This window comes from Chiloscyllium punctatum, chromosome 7, assembly GCF_047496795.1.
Source record: "Chiloscyllium punctatum isolate Juve2018m chromosome 7, sChiPun1.3, whole genome shotgun sequence".
Lineage (NCBI taxonomy): Eukaryota > Metazoa > Chordata > Chondrichthyes > Orectolobiformes > Hemiscylliidae > Chiloscyllium > Chiloscyllium punctatum.
In genome coordinates, this window is record NC_092745.1 from 64,986,171 (window position 1) to 65,009,211 (window position 23,041).

The window sequence follows — 23,041 nt, forward strand, 5'->3', positions numbered from 1 at the left end:
ACAGACTTAAAAGGACAACTTCAGTAGGATATTGTGGAATAATGTGACTCAAAATGAAAACCAAAGAGTCATAGAGCTGCACAGCATGGAAACAGACCCTTCGGACTAACCCATCCATGCTGACCAGATATCCTAAATTAGTCTAGTCCCACTTGCCAGCATTTGGCCCATATCCTTCTAAACCCTTCCTATACATAGACCCATCCAGATGCCTTTTAAGTGTTGTAATTGTACCAGCAGCTCATCCCACACATACACCACCCTCTGCATGAAAATGTTACACCTTAAGTCCCTTTTAAAGCTTTCCCTTCTCACACGAAATCCATGCTTTCTAGTTCTGCCCCACCCCATGGACAACACCTCGGCTATTCACCATATCCATGCCCTTCATAATTTTATAAACATCTATCAGGTCATCCCTCAGACTCCGATGCTCCAGGGAAAATAACACCAGCCTATTCAGCCTCTCCCGACAGCTCAAACCCTTCAGCCCTTGCAACATCCTTGTCAATCTTTTCTAAATCTTTGGACATTTCACAATATCTTTCCTATAGCAAGGAGACCAGAATTGCACACAGTATTTCAAAAGTGGCCTGACCAAAACCCTGTACAGCTGCAACATGACCTCCCAACTCCTATACTTGATGGTCTAACCAATAAAGGATAGCATATCAAATGCCTTCCTCACTATCCTATCTACCTGCGATCCTACTTTCAAGGGACTATGAAGCTGCACTCCAAGGTCTCTTTGTTCAGCAACACTCCCCAGGACCTTACCATTAAGTGGATAAGTCCTGCTCTGATTTGCTTTTCCAATATGCAGCACCTCACATCTGCCACTCCTCAGCCCATTGGTCCCTCTGATCAAGATCCCGTGTAATCTGAGGTAACCTCTTCGCTGTCCACTACACTCCAATTTTGGTGTCATCTGCAAACTTACTAATTATTTCTCCAAAGTTCACATCCAAATCATTTATATAATTGAAGAAAAGTAGTGGATCCAGCACCAATCCTTGTGGCACTCCACTGGTCACAGGCCTCCAGTCTGAAAAGGGGACCTCCAACACCACTCTCTGTCTTCTACCTTCGAGCCAGTTCTGCATCCAAATGGCTAGTTCTCCCTGTATTCCATGAGATCTAATCTTGCTAATCAGTGTCCCATGAGGAATCCTGTCAAATGCCTTACTGAAGTCCATATCGATCATGTGTTACTGGAAAAGAGCAGCAGGTCAGGCAGCAGGAGAATCGCCTGAAGAAGGGCTTATGCCCGAAATGTCGATTCTCCTGCTCCTTGGATGCTGCCTGACTTGCTGCGCTTTTCCAGCAACACATTTTTCAGCTCTGATCTCCAGCATCTGCAGTCCTCACTTTCTCCAAATAGATCATGTCCAATGCTTTGCCCTCATTAATCCTCTTTGTTACTTCTTCAAAAAACTCAATCAAGTTAGTGAGATATAATATATCCCCTGCACAAAGCCATGCTGACTATCCCTAATCAATCCTTGCCTTTCCAAATACATGTACATCCTAACCCTTAGGATTCCCACCAATGTGCCCACTGCTGATGTCACCAGTCTATAGTTCTCCAGCTTTTCCTTCCCATTTTTCTTAAATATTGGCACCATATTAGCCAACCTCCAGTCTTCTGGCACCTCATCTGTGGCTATCAATGGCACAAATATCTCAGCAAGAGGCCCAGCAATCACTTCCCTAGCTTCCCACAGTGTTGTAGGGTACACCTGATCAGGTCCACCTTTATGCATTTTAAGCACCTCCTTCTCTATAAAATATGGGCATTTTTCAAGATGACTAGCCTATTTCTTCCAAATGGATATATTTCCTATCCCTTAGTATCTTCTCCACTAGCTTCCCTACCACTGATGTCAGGCTCACAGGTCTGTAATTAACGGGTTATCCCTGCTACCCTTCTTAAACAAAAGGACAACATTAGTAATTCTCCAGTCCTCTGGCACCTCCCCAGTTTTCAAGGATTCTGCAAAGATATCTCAGCTATTTAGAACATAGAACATAGAACATAGAAGAATACAGCGCAGTACAGGCCCTTCAGCCCTCGATGTTGCGCCGATCAAAGCCCACCTAACCTACACTAACCCACTATCCTCCATATACCTATCCAATGCCCGCTTAAATACCCATAAAGAGGGAGAGTCCACTACTGCTACTGGCAGGGCATTCCATGAACTTACGACTCGCTGAGTGAAGAACCTACCCCTAACATCAGTCCTATATCTACCCCCCCTTAATTTAAAGCTATGCCCCCTTGTAATAGCTGACTCCATACGTGGAAAAAGGTTCTCACTGTCAACCCGATCTAACCCCCTAATCATCTTGTACACCTCTATCAAATCACCCCTAAACCTTCTTTTCTCCAATGAAAACAACCCCAAGTGCCTCAGCCTTTCCTCATAGGATTTTCCTACCATACCAGGCAACATCCTGGTAAACTTCCTCTGCACCCATTCCAGTGCCTCCACATCCTTCCTATAGTATGGCGACCAAAACTGCACACAATATTCCAGATGCGGCCGCACCAGAGTCTTATACAACTGCAGCATGACCTCAGGACTCCGGAACTCAATTCCTCTACCAATAAAAGCCAGTACGCCATATGCCTTCTTCACTGCACTATTTACCTGGGTGGCAACTTTCAGAGATCTGTGTACATGGACACCAAGATCCCTCTGCTCTTCCACACTACCAAGTAGTCTACCATTAGCCCAGTAATCCATCTTTTTATTACTCTTACCAAAGTGAATCACTTCACACTTAGCTACATTGAACTCCATTTGCCACCTTTCTGCCCAGCTCTGCAGCTTCTCTATATCCCGCTGTAACCTGCCATATCCTTCCTCACTGTCTACAAATCCTCCGACTTTCGTATCATCCGCAAACTTGCTCACCCAACCTTCTAACCCTTCCTCCAGGTCATTTATAAAAATGACGAACAGCAATGGTCCCAAAACAGATCCTTGCGGAACACCGCTAGTGACGGCACTCCAAGATGAACCTTTGCCATCAACTACTACCCTCTGTCTTCTTCCAGAGAGCCAATTCCTAATCCAAACCTCCAACTCACCTTCAATGCCATATCTCTGTATTTTCTGCAGTAGCCTACCATGGGGGACCTTATCAAACGCCTTACTAAAATCCATATATACCACATCTACCGCTTTCCCCTCATCTACCTCCTTAGTCACCTTCTCAAAGAATTCAATAAGGTTTGTGAGGCACGACCTGCCCTTCACAAAACCATGCTGACTATCCTTGATCACATCACTCTTATCCAGATGTGCATAAATCCTATCCCTTACAATTCTCTCTAAGACTTTGCCCACAACAGAAGTGAGACTCACTGGCCTATAGTTACTAGGATTATCCCTACTCCCCTTCTTGAACAAGGGAACCACGTTTGCTAGCCTCCAGTCCTCTGGCACTACTCCTGTCGACAAAGAGGACACAAAAATCAAGGCCAATGGCTCTGCAATCTCCTCCCTTGCTTCCCAGAGAATCCTAGGATAAATACCATCAGGCCCAGGGGACTTATCTATTTTCACCCTTGCCAGAATTTCCAACACCTCTTCTCTACATATCTCAAAGCCATCCATTCTACTTATTCGTGCCTCAGTATTTATATCGACAACAATGTCCTGTTCCTGAGTGAATACTGACGAAAAGTATTCATTCAGCGCCTCTCCAATCTCTTCAGCCTCCACACGCAACTTCCCATTACTATCCTTGATTGGACCTATTCCTTCCCTAGTCATTCTTTTATTCCTAACATACCTATAGAAAGCCTTAAGGTTTTCCCTAATCCTACCAACTAAGGACCTTTCATGTCCCCTCCTTGCTGCTCTTAGCTCTCTCTTCAGGTCCTTCCGGGCTACCTTATAACTCTCAATTGCCCCTATTGAACCTTCACGCCTCATCTTTACAAAGGCCGCCCTCTTCCGTTTAACAAGGGATTCCAACTCCTTATTAAACCACGGCTCCCTCACACGACCCTTTCCTCCCTGCCTGATTTCCTCTCTCGCTCTCTCAGTAACCTGGGATAGATCCCATGCAGACCTGGGGACTTGTCCACTTAATGCCTTTCAGAATAACAACACTTACTCCCTATTTGTATCGACTTGACCAAAAGTAATTAAAGATCTTTCCCTAAGCTCAACATCTGCCACATCCCTCACTTTGATGAATACCAATGCAAAGTACTCATTAAGAATCTCACTCACTTTCTCTGCCTCCAACCATATCTTTCCTCCTTTGTCCTTGAGTTCGCCAACCACTTCACTAGTTACCCTCTTGCTCCTTCTATATTCTTCTCCACAGTAAACACCGATGCAAAATACTTGTTTAGTATCTCTCCATCTCCTATGTTCCACACATAGGTGGCCTTGCTAATCAAAAGACAGTTGGTATTGTAAGGTCCCTGCCTCCATTCCTGATGAAGGGTTTTTGCCCGAAACATCGATTTTCTTGCTCCTTGGATGCTGCCTGACTGGCTGTGCTTTTCCAGCACCACTCTAATCTAGACTCTGGTTTCCAGCATCTTGTAGTCCTCACTTTTGCCTAATTGGTATTGTAAGTCCATTGAGAAACAACAGGTGAATATTCTCCTTAGAGGAGACCCTAATAGCCTGATCCAAGGTCACCATCTGGGTCAGCACAGTCTCACTGGTGTGAAGGAATGGGCAGCAGTGCCTTAAGAAAGAATATATTCACAAAATATTAATGATTTGGATGGGACAACGAAACATAATATCTCCAAGTTTGCAAATGAGTCAAACTCAGGCTGTAAGAGGATAGAGTTGCTTCAGTGCAATTTGAACAAGTTGAATGTCTGGCTAAATGCATGGCAGATGTGGTATAGAGTGGATAAATGTGAGGTTATCCACTTTAGTAGAACAAACAGGAAGGCAGATTATTATCTTAATGGTGATAGATTGGGACAGAGGGAGAGACAATGAGAGCCGAGGGTCCTCTTACACCACTTGCTGAAAGTAAGCATGCATCGTAAAGCAGGTGGTGAAGGAGGCAAGTGGTAAGTTGGTCTTCATAGTGAGAGGGTTTGAGTACAGGAACAGGGATACTTGCTGCCTTCGTGAGACCACACCCGGAGTATTGTGTGCAGTTTTGGTCCCCTTATCTAAGGAAGGATGTTCGAGCTATGGAGGGAGTGCAACAAAGGTTCACCAGACTGAATACTGGGATAGCAGCATTGACGCATAAGGAGAAACTGGATTGATTAGGACAATATTCTTTCGAGGTTAGAACAATGAGGGCGGTGGAATCTCAGAAACCTATAAAATTATAGCAAGAAAAGTCAGGGTAGATGCAGGAAGGATGTCCCCAATGGTGGGGAAGTTCAAAGCCAGGAGTCACTCTCAAAGGATATATCGTGGAGCATTTAGGAGGGAAGTGAGAAGAATTTTTTTCACCCAGAATGTGTGAACCTGTGGAATTCTCTGCCACACAAAGTGGTTGAGGCCAAAACACTGAATGTTCTCAAAGTGTTAAATATTGCTATTCAGACTAAAAGGATTAAGGGGCATAGGGAGAAAACTGGAACAGGGTATTGAGGTGGATGATCAGTTGTGATCATACCAAGTAGCAGACAGGCACAAAGGGCTGAATGGCCTGACGATATTCTATATTTCTAGTTAATGACCTTCTCTGCTTGGCAGAAGGATCACAAGCTTCTCCTTTGTTCTACCTCACTCTATTGCTGCACACACCTCTCACCAAGGTATATGCTCTGCCACTCTGATCAATGCCTGAAACATCTTCACTCAATCATTCACGATGCCCCCCAAACTCCCAACTAATGTGGCATAGCCTCAGTGCATCAGCACTAACAGCTGTGCCAGTGTCTTTCACTCCACTCAATCCCTCACTTTCACTCAGCCCAGGAGCAAACAGCTTATAGTAGGACAGAAACAAGCCAGATGGATAGAGGGGTACCCAACATCAGGATCGTCATGCTTTATTAGGAGAGACCTCTGTGCCTACAGGAGAAGGCTGGGGCACAGATAAAGGGACCCCTGGAAAATGGGAAGCCTTCAGAAATGAGATAACGGAAGATCAGAGATTTCCCTCTGAAGTATACTCCTACTGCCTTTATATTCTTGTAAGGATTCACTCGATCTATCCTGTCTATACCTGACATATGCTTCCTTCTTTTTCTTAACCAAACACTCAATTTCTTTAGTATTTAGCATTCCCAACTCGTACCAGCCTTAAAAGGAAAGGCTTTGGCAAATAGAGTTAAGAAGAATCCAAATTCGAGAGGTAGTACGGTGGCTCAGTGGTTAGCACTGCTACTTCACAGCACCAGGGTCCCAGGTTCAATTCTAGCCTCGGGTGACTGTCTGTGTGGAGATTACACATTCTCTCCGTGTCTGCGTGGGTTTCCTCCGGCTACTCCGGTTTCCTCCCACAGTCCAAAGATGTGCAGGTTAGGTGAATTGGCCATGCTAAATTGCCCGTAGTGTTAGGTGCATTAGTCAGAGGGAAATGGATCTGGGTGTCTGGTTGGGCCGAAGGGCCTGTTTCCACGCTGAAATCGAATCTAATCTAAAATACATAAGGACAAAAGGGTAACTAGGGAGAGTATAACAAGGCAGCCTTCATATGGAAATGCAGGAGATGGGGGAGATACTAAACAAGTATTTTGCATCAGTGTTTACTGTGGAGAAGGACATGGAAGATATAGAATGTGGGGAAATAGATGGTGACATCTTGAAAAATGTCCATATTACAGAGAAAGAAGTGCTGGATGTCTTGAAGGTGGATACATCCCCAGAACCTGATCAGGTGTATCCTAGAACTCTGTGAGAAGCTAAGGAAGTGATTGCTGGATTCCTTGCTGAGATATTTGTATCATTGATAGTCACAAGTAAGGTGCCAGAAGACTGGAGGTTGGCTAACATGGTGCCACTATTTAAGAAAGGAGGTAAGGACACGCCAGAGAACTATAGACCGGTAAGCCTGACGTCTGTGGTGGGCAAGTTTTGGTGGGAATCCTGAGGGACAGGATGTACATGTATTTGAAAAGGCAAGGACTGATTAGAGCTAGTCAACATGGCTTTGTGCATGGGAAATCATGTCTCACAAATTTGATTTTTTTGAAGAAGTAACAAAGAGGATTGATGAGGGCAGAGCGGTAGATGTATTCTATATGAACTTCAGTAAGGCGTTCAACAAGGTTCCCCATGGGAGACTGATTAGCAAGGTTAGATCTCATGGAATACAGGGAGAACTCGCCACTTGGATACAGAACTGCTCAAAGGTAGAAGACAGAGGGGGATGGTGGAGGGTTGTTTTTCAGACTGGAGGCCTATGACCAGTGGAGTGCCACAAGGATCGATGCTGTGTTCACCACTTTTCATAATTAATATAAATGATTTGGATGTGAGCATAAGAGGTATAATAAGTCAGTTTGCTGATGACACCAAAATTGGAGGTGTAATGGACCTCAGATTACTTCAGATTACAATGGGATCTTGATTGGATGGGCCAATGGGCTGAGGAGTGGCAGGTGCAGTTTAATTTCGCTAAATGCGAGGTGCAGCATTTTGAGAAAGTATATCTTAGCAGGATTTATACACTTAATAGTAAGGTCTTAGGGAGCATTGCTAAACAAAGAGACCTTGGAGTGCAGGTTCATAACAACTTGAAAGTAGAGTTGCAGGGAGATAGATAGTGAAGAAGGTTTTTGGTATGCCTTCCTTTATTGGTCAGAGTATTGAGTACAGGAGTTGGGAGGTCATATTGAGTCTGTATAGGACATTGATTAGGCCACTTTTCTAATATTGTGTACAATTCTGGTCTCCTTCCTATCAGAAGGATATTGTGAAACTTGAAAGGGTTCAGAAAAGATTTACAAAGATGTTGCCAGGGTTGGATGATTTGAGCTATAGGGAAAGGTTGAATAGGCTAGGGCTGTTTTCCCTGGAGCGTTGCAGGCTGAGGGGTGACCTTATAGAGGTTTATAAGATCATGAGGGGCATGAAAATGATAAATAGACAAAGTCTTTTCCCTGTGTTGGAGGAGTCCAGAACTAGACAACATAGGTTTAAGGTGAGAGGGAAAGATTTAAAAGAGACCTAAGGGGCAACGTTTTCATGCAGAGGGTGGTACGTGTATGGAATGAGCTGTCAGAGGAAGTGGTGGAAGCTAACACAATTGCAACTTTTAAAAGGCATCTGGATGGGTATATGAACAGGAAGGGTTTAGAGGGATATGGGCCGAGTGCTGGCAGGTGGAAGTAGATTGGATTGGGATATCTGATTGGCATGGATGAGTTGGACCGAGGGTCTGTTTCTGTGCTGTACATCTCTATGCCTCTATGACTCTAAGGCTGGGTCTAATCCTTTAGGAAGGATGAGATAAGCATGTCCTCGCAACCAAGAAAGTCCCATTCTCCATTCTAGTGCTACTCTCACAGTAACCTCACTGTATGTCTCATTCATTGCATACCATTTCAGACCAATGGCTACAAAGCCTTCTCCCTGTTTTGTCTTGCAGATATCTCCAGTGTCTCCACCACCTCCACCATGAAAAAACCCCAGCTTCCCCTAGACCCCACCTCCTTGACCCCTGGAGATGAGAGTACTGATGACCCAGAAGAAGCAGTGACCAGGCTGCCTCCTGTACCCACCACCAGCCCAGGTACTGCTTCCTCCATGGGAATATTGGTGTTAGTCAGTGCGGGGTTTCCCAATCTGCTGAGCACTTCACTGGGACAGTGCGGGATTCCCAATCTGCTGAGCCCCTCACTGGGACAGTGTGGGGTTCCCAATCTGCTGAGTCCCTCACTGGGACAGTGTGGGGTTCCCAATCTGCTGAGTCCCTAACTGGGACAGTGTGGGGTTCCCAATCTGCTGAGTCCCTCACTGGGACAGTGTGGGGTTCCCAATCTGCTGAGTCCCTCACTGGGACAGCCCCACAGCTGGCCGAGGAAGGAATGGCCCAGGACGCTGGCTCTTGGGAGGGGACCAGGCTCCAGTTCAGGCTCAGGCAGGAGAGCAGCCTCCTGGTGGGCTCAGCAATCAGGGAGTTTGTCCCCATGCACAGGGAGGGGCAGGAGCAGCAGGCAGGGATGTGGGGCACTATGGCGCTTACGGCCCAGAAGCTGCAGCAGGGTGGGGAGTCACGTGACTGTCTGTCTGCAATACACCCCACCCCCACCCACCCCCACCCCACCCACTCCCACCCCATGGACAGTTTGGCAGCTACCGGGGAGAGGGACAGATCCAGACCTCTCAGGGACTGCTGGATGGGGCACAGACCTGCACTCTATCGATCCAATCACTGAGCCTCAGGTCAAAGGCATGCCAACAGATCGATGGATAATTTGACGTCAACTTCAAGTGCTCAATCCTCACAAGGAGACAAAGCAGTGCCAGGAGGCACCCAGTTGGAGGAAGGACTCTGCACCACCGCCCCTTCACCCCCACTCTCCCCCCCAACATGTGGCCAAGATGTTTGTAGAATTAGCAAGGGAGGAAGAAATACAGTTTGGTCAGTGGTTCCAAACTTTAAGGCTAGAGAAATCTTTGAGTGTGTAAGGGAAATTATGGTCATGATTATGATTAAGAATTCGGAAATAACATTCTTACAAAGTCAAAATCTTATTTAGTTGAGCATCAACAGTCCTGGCAGAAATTGATGATATTTTGCATTATCCCAGGCAAGGAGACAGTCATATGGAAATCCGTTTGGAAATTGGTGGAATAGAAAAATATGCAAATAGAAAATGGACTAGCTTTAGAGTGCAGACAGAAGAATCCATAAGTATTAAAGACGAAAGGTTTAAATAATAAAGTGATATAAAGAAGTAAACATGCCTCCATTGTCAGGAGACTGGACATAACCATAACCGAATGCTGGAAGTTCAACGGGAGATTGTTTGCAGTAATATTAATGTCGAAGGAATCTTCAGAAAAGGGGTACAAAGAAAAGAAATAGGTATTAAAACTGCGGTGGTTGTAAAGTGAAAATATGTTTCCTTAGAATGTCCTAAGGAGGGAGAGATGGCTTGGAATAGTCATGAAAATTCTTTAAATATTGACATTGTGAATCAGATCCTGGAGGTTTGAAGTGTTTCTGTCAAAAGGGGAGTTTTTCCCTCGTGCTTCAAACCAAAGAGGTAAACCAGTAAATATAATGAGAGAAACTAAAGCAAATCAGTCACTGATACTGGCCGATCTTGTTATTTGCCTTCTAAAGGAGAAAATATTTACTTGAATTATACATCATGGAATCCTTACAGTATGGAAGCAGGCCATTCAGCTCACTGAGTCCATACCAATCTTCCAAAGAGCATCCCACCCCATACCCAAACCTCTATCCCTGCAACCCTGGACACCATTGGCAATTCACCATGGCCAATCCAACTCGCCCGCACACCTCTGAACTGTGAGAGGAAACCTGAGGACCCAGAGGAAACCCAGGCAAGCACAGAGAGAATGTATGAACTCCACACAAACAGTCACCCAAGGCAGGAATCAAACATGAGTCCCTGACACTGTGAGGCAGCAGTGCTAACTGCTGAACCACCGTGCTACCCATTTAACACAGAGGTTACAGACCTGCTGCATTATGCAGAGTCAGATTAAAGAGTAACTTAATAAATGAAGAATTTGTTATGGAAGTAACAAAACAAATTCCAAAAGAAGATAATGATTTGCTTTGGGAAATAATCTGGCGGGTTCATGAATATTGTTGTCATCAAGATTGGTTGGACAACCAGTGGAAGTAAAAAAAATTGAAATGTTTCAGGAAAAGCATCCAGGATGGATCTCTGCCTAAGTTGTGAATAGATCTCAGGCCGATAGACTTAGTGAAGAAAAGAGAGTGTATAAAAAAAGGGAGATGGGATATTTTTTGAAAATATAACAGAAAAAGATAAAAGAGAAAAGGGTAGAAATGTTTAGTCCACCAACTTTGGATTTGGATTCAGAACAGTAAGAGTCAAACCAAATAGGCTACTCAGAAATTGAACCAAAAACAACACAAGCGTTTTCCAAGCAATAACTGAGGAAATAGGGACTTCCTCAAAAAACTATCAATGAGGACTGGACAGCAAATCATCAGGTGGTAATTTCATCCGAGTATTGTAAACAGGATTTAGTAGTGGCTTATAAAATTCAATGGCAGGTCACTTAGCTATTGGGAAAACCCCAGTCTAAAATATTAAAGCACCTTTATTGGTCAAGATGTACTCAAAACATGTCAAGCATGCCTTACATGTGGAGAACCCCAACCATCATTTAAAACTATACCTTGACTCTTCTTATACCAGTTTTTAAAGTATCATTTAGCTGGGTTTTAATAGGTTGCATCAGGGCCCGACCTAGATCAATGCTTTTTAACAAGTATAAAAGCTGTGACAAGATTTCCAGAAGCAATGCCTTTATGAAAAATGTCTGAAAAACTGCTAATGGAAATGTTAGCTCAATTATTTTTTATATTAATGGATTTCACAAAAAAATGCAATCAGATCCAATGTTCTAATTTTATGTTACAAATACTCAATGAAATGACAACTAGTTTGGTAATAAAACAATTACCAACTTTTGCTTTTAACCCACAACCAAGAGGTGCATTGAAGAGATGGAATCAAACTGTGAAAGTCATGATTCATGCTTATTGTCAAGAAAGTCCTAATGATTGGGATAAAGGAATTCTTTAGTTGTTTGCAAATGAGGGTACAGCCAATGAGTCCACAGAGTTTAGTTCTTTTGGATTAATATGTGGACATGAGATGAGAGGACTAATTAAATTAGCTAAAGAAAAATTGACATGTTGAGATGTTATGCTTCTCACCAATGTTTTGACTTGCAGAGAGGAACTGACTGATGCATATGAATTGGCCAAAAAGCATTTAAATTGTGCTCAACCAACAGTTCAAACTAAAACTAATTAAAAAGGCCAATGTTTAAAATATTATTGATGGAAGCAAGGAACGGTTAACTTTTTCTGGGAAGCCATTAAAAACAAGGTTCAATGGATCTTCTCAAATCAAAAATAGATTGACAGCAATGTAAATTATGTAGTGAGTACTCCAGACAGGAGAAAGAATCAATGAGTGTGTCATCTCAGTATATTATGAAGGCAATATAACAGGAACTATAATCAGGAGAGAAATTCATTTATGATCGTGAAAGAAATAGGGAGTGAAATAAAAATATCAGGACAAGCAGAGAATGAACCAGAAATTGAAAATTCTGAAGTTGACCCTTCAGAGATCAGATTAGATAATGTGGAGGTACTTAAAAGGTTTGACACAATAGTTTCCTGGGGGGGAAAACAGCATCAAATAACTTACAAAGGATGTTACGAAATCATAAATCAATTTGTGTGAATAGACTAGGAAAAATGCTTTTGGGCTGTTCGTGTGGTGGATGTGTTACCTGTAAAATGATATCCTTACAAACTCAATCCAGAGACATAAATACAAGTGGGTAAAGAGATTAATTTCATGATGGACAATTACATTATTGAACTGTGTATTAGTAGCTGGAGGCAACCAATCACAATGGTTGGATTACAAAGATACTGTATTGAATCACTAGCAATTTTTTGAAACATGATTTCCCTTTCACAAAAAAAGGTTGATTCTGTATAATTATGTTAAGCTTTTCTATTTCTTTATTGATAATGTTCTCTTGCATTTTTCCAACAACAGATATTAGGCTAAGAGGCCTACAAGTCTGCTGCCTCCTCCCACCGACTCCCACAGTTACCTGAATTATACCTCTTCCCATCCTACCTCTTGCAAAAATGCCATCCCGTATTCCCAATTCCTCCGCCTCCGCCGGATCTGCTCCCAGGAGGACCAGTTCCACCACAGAACACACCAGATGGCCTCCTTCTTTAGAGACCGCAATTTCCCTTCCCACGTGGTTAAAGATTCCCTCCAATGCATCTCATCCACATCCCGCACCTCCACCCTCAGACCCCACCCCTCCAACAGTTACAAGGACAGAACGCCCCTGGTGCTTACCTTACACCCTACAAACCTTTGCATAAACCAAATCATCTGCCGACATTTCCGCCACCTCCAAACAGACCCCACCACCAGGGATATATTTCCCTCCCCACCCCTTTCCGCCTTCCGCAAAGACCGTTCCCTCCGTGACTACGTGGTCAGGTCCATGCCCCCCTACAACCCACCCTCCAATCCTGGCACTTTCCACTGCCACCGCAGGAACTGGAAAACCTGCACCCACACCTCCTCCCTCACCTCTATCCAAGGCCCTAAAGGAGCCTTCCACATCCATCAAAGTTTTACTTGCACATCCACTAATATCATTTATTGTATCCGTTGCTCCCGATGCGGTCTCCTCTACGTTGGGGAAACTGGGCGCCTCCAAGCAGAGCGCTTGAGGGAACATCTCCGGGACACCCGCACCAATCAACCACACCGCCCTGTGGCCCAACATTTCAACTCCCCCTCCCACTCTGCCGAGGACATGGAGGTCCTGGGACTCCTTCACCGTCGCTCCCTCACCACCAGACACCTGGAGGAAGAACGCCTCATCTTCCACCTTGGAACACTTCAACCCCAGGGCATCAATGTAGACTTCAACAGTTTCCTCATTTCCCCTTCCCCCACCTCACCCTAGTTCCAACCTTTCAGCTCAGCACTGTCCCCATGACTTGTCCGGACTTGTCCTACCTGCCTATCTTCTTTTCCACCTATCCACTCCACCCTCTCCTCCCTGATCTATCACCTTCATCTCCTCCCCCACTCACTCATTGTACTCTATGCTACTTTCTCCCCACCCCCACCCTCCTCTAGCTTATCTCTCCACGCTTCAGGCTCACTGCCTTTATTCCTGATGAAGGGATTTTGCCTGAAACGTCGATTTCGAAGCTCCTTGGATGCTGCCTGAACTGCTGTGCTCTTCCAGCACCACTAATCCAGAATCCCTCATTCCTTGAACAGACACATTGCACTAAAAAATTTCAATTCCACTGGAATCCTTTCGGAATCCAGTGAGTTCTGGAATATTTTGAAAAATGCTTTGATATCTCCGCAGCCACTTCCATTAAAACCCTTAGATGCAGGCCACCAGGCAAAGGCAGTTTGTCTGACTTTAGTCCCATTAGTTTGTTAAATATTCTGCTCCTCATGATAACAATTGTCACAAAATCTTTACTACCATTAGCAACTTGCTTATATGTTACCTTTGGGATGTTAACTGTGTCCTCTACTGTGAAGACAGTGCAAAATATTAATTCAAATTATCTTTTATTTCCCTGTTCACCAACATTAATTCCCCATTTGCATCCCGAAGGGCACATCTACTTTTGTTGGTCATGTTCTGTTTATTTACCTGCAGAAGCCCTTGCTGTTTTCTTTTAATATGTCTTGGAGATGATGAGAACTGCAGAGTCAGAGTGGCTCAAGAGTGGGGCTGAACCAAACACAGTTTGGTTCAGCATCAGAGGAGAAGGAGAGTCGATGTTTCAGTTCAGAACCTTTCATCGGGACTGGGGGAAGGGTAAGGGGGGGGCTGCAAAATAAATGGAGGGAGGGGGTGGGGCTGGGGGGGGGGAAAGTGGGCTGGATAGTGATGGGTAGATGCAGGTAGGATGTGTCTCTGATTTGTCAGTGGGAAGGGTGGAGAAGATAGGGGGAAGTGAGGACTGCAGATGCTGGAGATCAGAGTTGAGCGTGTGTTGCTAGGAAAGCACAGCAGGTCAGGCAGCATCCAAGGAGCAGGAGACTGACGTTTCGAGTCAGAGCCCTTTTTCAGGAATGAGGCTGGGAGCCTCAGGGGTGCAGAGAAAAATGGGAGGAGGATAGGGCTGGGGAGAAGGTAGCTGAGAGTGCAATAGGTGGATGGAGGTGGGGGTAAAGGTGATAGGTCGGAGAGGAGGGTGGAGCAGATGGGTGGTAAAGATTGACAGGTGGGACCCTCATGAAGATGGGGCTGAGCTGGAAGGTTGGATCTGGGGTAAGGTGGGGGGTGGGGAAATGAGGAAACAGTCAGAGGGAAATTGAGAAACAAATTTGGAGGAGATCTCAGTTATCTGTAAAAATATTAGGGTAGTTATGATAGGAGATTTTAACTTTCCAAACAAAGACTGGGTCTACCATAGTGTTAAGAGTTTATATGGAGACGAATTTGTTAAGTGCGTACAAGACAATTTTCTGATTCAGTCTGTGGATGTACCTACTAGAGAAGGTGCAAAACTTGATTTACTCTTGGGAAATAAGGCGGGGCAGGTGATTGAGGTGTCAGTGGCAGAGCACTTTGGGGCCAGCGACCATTATTCTACTAGTTTTAAAATAGTGATGGAAAAGGATTGACCACATCTAAAAGTTGAAGTTCTAAATTGGAAGAAGACCAATTAATGGTATTAGGCAAGAACTTTCAAAAGCTGTTTGGGTGCAGATGTTCACAGGTAAAGGGAAGGCTGGAAAATGGGAAACCTTCAGAAATGAGATAACGAGAGTCCAGAGACAGTATATTCCTGTCAGGGTGAAAGGAAAGGCTGGTAGGCATAGGGAATGCTGGATGACTAAAGAAATTGAGGTTTTAGTTAAGAAAAAGAAGGAAGCATATGTAAGGTATAGAAAGGATAGAGTGAGTGAATCCTTAGAAGAGTATAAAGGCAGTAGGAGCACACTTACGAGAGAAATCAGGAGGGCAAAAAGGGGACATGAGTTGGCTTTGGCAATTAGGATTAAGGAGAATCCAAAGGGCTTTTACAAATACATTAAGGACAACAGGGTAACTCGGGAGAGAATAGGGCCCATCAAAGATCAGCAAGACAGCTTTTGTTTGGAGCCACAGGAGATGGGGCAGATACTAAACGAGTATTTTTCATCAGTGTTTACTGTGGAGAAGGACATGGAAGATATAGAATGTGGGGAAATAGATGGTGACATCTTGAAAAGCATCCGTATTACAGAGGAAGTGCTGGATGTCTTGAAATGCATAAAAGTGGATAAATCTCCTGACCAGGACCTGATCAGGTGTACCCGAGAACTCTGTGGGAAGTGAGGGAAGTGATTGCTGGGCCTCTTACAGAGATATTTGTCTCATCGATAGTCACAGGTGAGGTGCCAGAAGACTGGAGGTTGGCTACCGTGTTGCCATTGTTTAAGAAGGGTGGTAAAAACAAGCCAGGGAACTATAGACCAGTGAGCCTGACCTGGGTGGTGGTGGGCAAGTTGTTGGAGGGAATCCTGAGGGACAGGATGTACATGTATTTGGAAAGGCAAGAACTGATTAGGGATCGTCAACATAGCTTTATGCATCATGTCTCACAAACTTGATTGATTTTTTGAAGAAGTAACAAAGAAGATTGATGAGGGCAGAGCAGTAGATGTGATCTATTTGGACTTCAGTAAGGCATTTGATAAGGGTCTCCATGGGAGACTGCTTAGATCTCATGGAATACAGGGAGAACTAGCCCTTTGAATACAGAACTGGCTCAAAGGTAGAAGACAGAGGGTGGTGGTGGAGGGTTATTTTTCAGACTGGAGGCCTGTGACCAGTGGAATGCTACAAAGATCTGTGCTGGGTCCACTACTTTTCATCATTTATATAAATTATTTGGGTATGAACATAACAGGTAAAGTTAGTAAGTTTGCAGATGATACCAAAATTGGAGGTGTAGTGGACAGCGAAGAAGGTTACCTCAGATTACAATGGGATTTTGATCAGATGGGCCAATGGGCTGAGAAGTGGCAGATGGAGTTTAATTTAAATAAATGCTAGGTGCTGCAATTTGGGAAAGCAAATCTTAGCAGGGCTTATACACTTGATGGTAAGGTCCTAGGGAGTGTTGCTGAACAAAGAGACCTTGGAGTGCAGGTTCATAGCTCCTTGAAAGTAGAGTCGCAGGTAGATAGGATAGTGAAGAAGGAGTTTGGTATACTTTCCTTTATTGGTCAGAGCATTGAGTACAGGAGTTGGGAGGTCATGTTGCAGCTGTACAGGACATTGGTTAGGCCACTATTGGAATATTGCATGCAATTCTGGTCTCCGTCCTATCGGAAAGATGTTGTGAAACTTGAAAGGTTCAGAAAAGATTTACAAGGATGTTGCTAGGGTTGAAGGATCTGAGCTACAGGGAGAGGCTGAACAGGCTGGGGCTGTTTTCCCTGGAGTGTCGGAGGCTGAGGGGTGACCTTATAGAGGTTTATAAAATCATGAGGGGCATGGATAGGATAAATAGACAAAGTCTTCTCCTTGGGGTGGGGAAGTCCAGAACCAAAGGGCATAGGTTTAGGGTGAGAGGGGAAAGATTTAAAAGAAATGTAAGGGATAACTTTCTCACACAGAGGGTGGTACGTGTATGGAATGAGCTGCCAGAGGAAGTGGTGGAGGCTGGTACAATTGCAACATTTGAAAGGCATTTTGATGGATATATGAATAGGAAGGATTGGAGGGATATGGGCCGGGTGCTAACAGGTGGGACTAGATTGGATGGGATATCTGGTTGGCATGGACAAGTTGGACCGAAGGGTCTGTTTCCATGCTGTACATCTTTATGACTCTATGACTCTATGAAACTGGTGAAGTCCACATTGATGCCCTGGGGTTGAAGGGTCCCGAGGCAGAAGATAAAGCGTTCTTCCTCCAGGCATCTGGTGGTAAGGGGGTGACAATGGAGGAGGCCCAGGACTTGCATGCTCTGGGCAGAATGGGAGGGGGAGTTGAAATGTTCGGCCACGATGCGGTGGGGTTGATTGGTGCAGGTGTCTCAGAGATGTTCTCTAAGGTGTTCTGCAAGAAGGCGTCCATTCTCCCCAGTATAGAGGAGACCCCATCGGGAGCAACGAATACAATAAATGACATGTGTTGAAATGCAGGTGCAATTTTGACGGATGTGGAAGGCTCCTTTGGGGCCTTGGACGGAGGTGTGGGCGCAGGTTTTGCAATTCCTCCAGTGGCAGGGGAAGGTGCCAGGAGGGGAGGGTGGGCTGTTTGGGGGCATGGATCTGACCAGGTAGTCGCGGTAAATGGAAGGAAAATGGGCAGTTACAGTCAGGTTAAGGAACAAGGTTTCCTAGGAAAGGTTGGGTCAGGGATGAGGTGAGGAGTGGGGAGATTTGGAAGCTGGTGAATTCCATGTTAAGGCCATATATTTGTAAGTTCCCAAGGCGGAAGATGAGGTGTTCTTCTGCCAGTTTGCGTGTGGCCTTTTGTTGATGGTGGAGAATGCCCAGGATGGATATGTCATAGAAGAAGTGGGAAGGGGCATTAAAATGGATGGTTAATTGGAGGTTAATTAGAGTGTACAGATAATAAATGTTACTTGAACAGTTCCTGAGTTTGCGCTCAGCCTCTCTGACATAGAGGAGATCACATTGGGAACAGCAAATGCAATAAATCATGTTGGAGGAAATGCAAGTGAATTGCTGCCGGACTTGGAATGATTCTTTGGGGCCTTGGACAGAGGTGAGAGGGGAGATATAGGGGCAGGTTTTGCATCTCCTGCAGCTGCAGGGGAAGGTTCTGGGTATGGAGGAGGGCTTGGTGGGGAATGTGAACTTGACAAGACAGTTGTGGTGGGAACGAAGTCCCTGCGAAAAGCAGATAGAGTTAGAGAGGGAAATATTGTTTTGATGATGGGGTCAGACTGCAGGTGGCGGAAGTGGTGGAGGATGATGCACTGGACTTGAAGATTAGTGGGGGAAATGTGAAGACCGGGAAGTCTATCCTTGTTTTTGTTGGGGAGGGGTTTGTTTGAGGGCAGAGGTGTGGGAAATGTAGAAGATGTGATAGAAGGCATTGTTGACCACGGGAGAGGGAAGATTGCAGTCCTTGAAGTTGGAGGAAATCTGGGATTTCTTGCCAATTTACCTTCATAATCAATTTTCTTTCACTACTGATTCCTAAAAACAAATCCCAACCTTCTGACTTATACTAGCTTTTGCCGTTTATACCTTAGTTTTGGATTGGTTGCTCTCCAAGACCACCTTTGTTAACCACTGGTAGATCATCCTTCTCATTGACTGGAAAAAATCTTGCTGAGTGTTATGAAGTATCTGTTTATCTGTCAAAGCTTATCCATTGCTTTTCCCTATTGTCTATTGTCCCATTATTCTTTAGGCTCTTTCTTCATATATCTGCAATTGCTCTTATGAAATATTTGTTCAAATAGCCACCACAACACATCTATCAACTTTTCCCTTATTCTATTTTCAGAGCCCTCTTTAGACAACTCTTTCTTCATATCTTTGCAATTGCATTTATCTAAGCTGATAGGTAGTTAAAATTTCTCACTTTCAGTGTTAGGAGTTATTCTCTTTGCACCATATACATTTTGTTGTCTGATTGTATTCTTATTTAATTAAAGTTGCTGTTGAATCTCCATTGTTGTAAAGATGGCTGCTGTAGTACTAAAACTGAAAGCTGTCCTAACTGCTGTTTTTAAAATAAAGTTTGACTTCTTATTATCAATGTGGTGCCTTTGTAAGATGAATATAGAGATTTACTTTTTTCAAGATGGTTGAAAGGTCTCTAAAAGCTCTTCAGGTATAAACTTTCTCAAAGTGGAACTAATCAAAAAGATTCAATGATTTTTTTACTATATTCAGGTGGCTGTTGCAATATCCTTCAGGCAAATTTTATTCTCAGCATCTGAAGTATTTTTATGTTGAATTCAACACTCTGTGTTTACATTCACGCCCTTTTCATGTATGCAAATTGTTGACTTTTCTGCAATTAAAATTGGTGAAATTTCTTAGTTACTGAATAAACACATGCTTTTCTCACTCAAACTACTGAGATAGCAAAAAGTTAAAAAATTTCAAACCGTCTTCCTTCCCAACGTATCCAAGAAATTCATTTTAATTTTGTTTCTATATAATATTCTTAACCTGTACTATGTTCAGTGCGGAGCGTCTCTATGACATCATTGCCAGTTTGCAATTAGATCCCAAACTTTTACTTCCCATTTGACTGGATGAGAGCAGCTCCAGCAACACTTAAGAAGCTCAACAGTATCCAGGTAAAGCAACACATTTGATTGGTGCTCCATCTGCTACCCTTCAACATTCATACCCTTCACTAACAACACATCATGGTCACATCTCTATGGCATACACTGTGGCCATATCCTATTATATCCATTCGTCAAGACTTCTTTGACTGCACTGATTAACTCATCTGCAACTTCAAAGGGAAAGTCACAGTGGAACATCACCATCTCCATGTATCATGATTTGAAAGTATAACATAACTCCTTCAATGTCCCTAGGTCAAAATAGTGAAATTCCCTCCCTAGCAGTATAGTAGGTGTAACATTTCAGCAGTAGTTCAAACTTCCAACTCATCACCCCTTCTAGGGATCAATTAGTATTGCGCAGTAAATGCTAGATCTTGGTGCCCACAACCACATCCTGTGAATGTATAAAAATATAACAAATCCAAGTAATTAATTTAACCACCCACTGACTTACAATTCAGAATTTTGGGTTAGTTCTGGAGGGATTACGTAGTTTTCCTCATTTGCAGTTATCTCAAATCTTGAGTCTCCTCCTTAATCACTGATACTAAATGCTCATTAATGATTCATTTGCAGAGCAAGGACTAGAGATTACTGTTGAAAATAGTATGAGATATTCTGTGATTAAAAATAGATTATCACACTGCAATGCTTACTACGGTTACTGATGATGTTGTCTAATGTGAAATACTGGAATTATTCAGGGAAGATTACAGGGAAAGAATAAATTCGCCAAGTTCAAAAAAATGGAAGCTTCTCGAAAAATAGGAATTCAGGTTTTTACTTTCACAATGGTGCTGCTCAGCTTTGTTTAATATGGTTACTCGAATGTGAGATACTTCCAGTCTCAAAGACAATTATGTTCTAACCTTTAAAAATCAATTGAAGATTAAGTGGAATACAATTATGCAATTTATTCTAAGAGAAAATACCTTTGATGTATCCTGTCTTGGTTGCAGTAAGCTTTGGTGCAACTTTGGAAATGAGCATTCATCCTTCCAAAAGTACTGCCCATGGCTACAAATTCAATGAAAAAGCTGGAGATATTCGCAGTCTTAAGCTCTTTTCATTTTTAAGAATTGTACCAAATCCTGATTGGTTGATATTTAAAATCTTGAGATATCCTGGTGGCATTAATCTTTAAAAGACGATGCCTTTGAGTAACAATATTTATCGAGCACTTACTTATTTGCTTGGTATGAGAAAATAACATGCTTTCCTTCTGGCAGCAACAATCTTGATGACCTTGATCTTGGTGCAAGAATGTAGCTGCAAAAACATTTCACATCTGTCCAAATGTGGGTGTTTCTAAGCCCTGGGGTGAAAGGTTTACATTGCAATGCAAATCCAAAACATTGGTTTCTCTTTTCAAATGTGTAGAAATTTGGAGAGATTTCTCTACAAGTTTGCTCCTGAAGTGGTGGAAGTAATCTTTGCACCACAAAGATGCTGAAGATTAGAAAGACTGTCCAGTGCCAACCAAGATTCAATCTTTACTCAAATGCCAAAGAATCACAAAGCCTTAACTTGGTGCACTAACCATTCATCTAAACTTCTGCAGTCCACAAATGATCTGTTTCTAATTTTCTGGGGTTCCTTTGTGCTGTGTCGGCTGGGAAAAGTTAACCATAAATGACTGCCAACTTATTGTGACATTTACTTTCCTTTCATTATGCATCAGTCTGACTAATTATGAGGAGCATATCTGTGGGAGGATGTGCACTTCCTGCTTTGAATATAATGTTCGCTTCTAGTGCAAAGCTGATCTACTTTGGAGATCTAGAAAGGCCAGCCAACATTTGAAGAACTAGTTGCACTTTCAGGTTGTGAAAGCAAGTGTCTAGTCTTTCTACCAAATGATTTCCAAACTCTCCCACTGTCACACTTAATCCCAAAATAGATTTTCATTCGAGAATGACAGGGAGCGATGGTACAATTGGCAGAGGGAGAACTTTACCATTCTAACCTCAACACCAGGGGAATCAGTAGATAAGTAAGCAAATAAACATTTTATTTTAACCCTGTCAGTGTAGCGATTCCTTGTGCATTTAAAAAGAAGCACAGAAAATGCATGGAATAAGACAAACATCGGTGGAGAGAGAAGCAGAATTAGCAACATTTACGGTCAGTGGCCCTTTTGTGTCAAGGTGGGATATGGACATTTGGGTTTCCTGGATTTTCAGTCTGGGCCTCTGTTCCCGTGATAGTTGAATCAAATCATCCCTTCTGTATTTGGGTGATATGCAGGAGAGGTTAAATGACAAAAGGAATGATAGTGTAAAGCAATAAGGTCTGAGAAAAGGGAACAAATAAAGAAAACCAAGATGGATGTAGAGGAAGTGAAAACAGGAATCACAAAACCAACAGCTGCCTACTGAAAACAAAACCAAAAGTCACAAAACAAAACGAGGGCACGTACCTCCATTGAGTTTGTTCAGTCTGTGACCTATCTCAGACTGAAAGGCAATCCAGCTATGAACCAGATATTGCTGCTTCAATTTATTTCACATTGGATTCTCAAAAACAATGGACACTTTGATCACTTTGAGATGAATTCCAATTGCAGTGCCAGAGATGAAAGGCCACTGGGCTAATGCACCGCATCAGCCATTCCCTTTCAACCATTTTCAATAAACCGATTCAAACAGTCGACATTTTTTTAGTCCCTATTGAGATTTAAATGGACATGCATTTTTTTTGTCACAAAGCATTTGCAATATAGCGAAGCAATTGTGAAAGACACAATAAAAAGCAAGCCTTATCCTTTGAAAGGACCATCCCACAGATATTGTCATGTTGGCTATGAGCCAACAACATTGCGTTAAAACATCTCAGTGATCACCACACTCCATGGCACCCTGGCTAAAATCACACGGGTTGAAGGTATATGCTGCTGCAGTTGTTTGTTTTAATATCATTTGTCTGACCAGGAGCTGGACAGAGAAATTCTACTTGTGGTGAAACAATCACCATAGGAATCCATCATATATTTCAAAAGACATTAATTTTCCAGTTGCCAAACAAAATAGTGCCACGATAAACT

At 43.3% G+C, this 23,041-nt stretch overlaps 1 long non-coding RNA gene across 1 annotated transcript in view; it reads right to left on the reverse strand.

Moving 5' to 3' along the window:
* LOC140479749 (uncharacterized) overlaps positions 1-22,465 on the reverse strand; it is a 200,721-nt gene extending 178,256 nt beyond the window's left edge. Inside the window, exon 1 of the long non-coding RNA XR_011961114.1 lies at positions 22,418-22,465. This is a non-coding gene — a long non-coding RNA (uncharacterized lncRNA). The remainder of the gene's footprint in view (positions 1-22,417) is intronic.
* Between the last annotated feature and the right edge of the window lie 576 nt (positions 22,466-23,041).